This window comes from Papilio polytes, unplaced genomic scaffold (genome assembly GCF_000836215.1).
Source record: "Papilio polytes unplaced genomic scaffold, Ppol_1.0 DF823935.1, whole genome shotgun sequence".
Lineage (NCBI taxonomy): Eukaryota > Metazoa > Arthropoda > Insecta > Lepidoptera > Papilionidae > Papilio > Papilio polytes.
In genome coordinates this window covers 2,262,631-2,262,894 of record NW_013525269.1, presented here as the reverse complement: position 1 = coordinate 2,262,894, position 264 = coordinate 2,262,631, and the positions used below count along the sequence as shown (strand labels likewise).

Sequence of the window (264 nt, the reverse complement as noted above, 5' to 3'; positions counted from 1 at the left end):
GGCGCCAAAGGGAGCGGCGGCCATCAAAGGAGCCTCGAGACCCAAGCCAGCGCCGCAGTATGCGGAGATGGACTGTAAAAAAATATGTAGTCTAGAAAAACTCGAATTTCATTAACAACACTCTTCTTCTGTGGCTCTGTCTCTAGACTTAAATTGACGAAAGACAAAATGAGAACTTACTTGAGCCAAAAAGGCCTGAAGGCAGAAAAGAAGGACGGTCTTAGCAGACATGTTGATGTATGTATGATACTGTACTGACATTAC

General features: G+C 44.7%; 1 protein-coding gene across 1 annotated transcript in view; it reads left to right on the top strand.

Annotated features, from left to right (window-relative positions):
- Window positions 1-6: 6 nt before the first annotated feature.
- LOC106101809 (chorion class A protein L11-like) overlaps window positions 7-264 on the top strand; it is a 1,110-nt gene continuing 852 nt past the window's right edge. The window contains exon 1 of the mRNA XM_013281146.1: window positions 7-237. The gene's annotated coding sequence lies outside the window, so the exon portion shown is untranslated. The remainder of the gene's footprint in view (window positions 238-264) is intronic.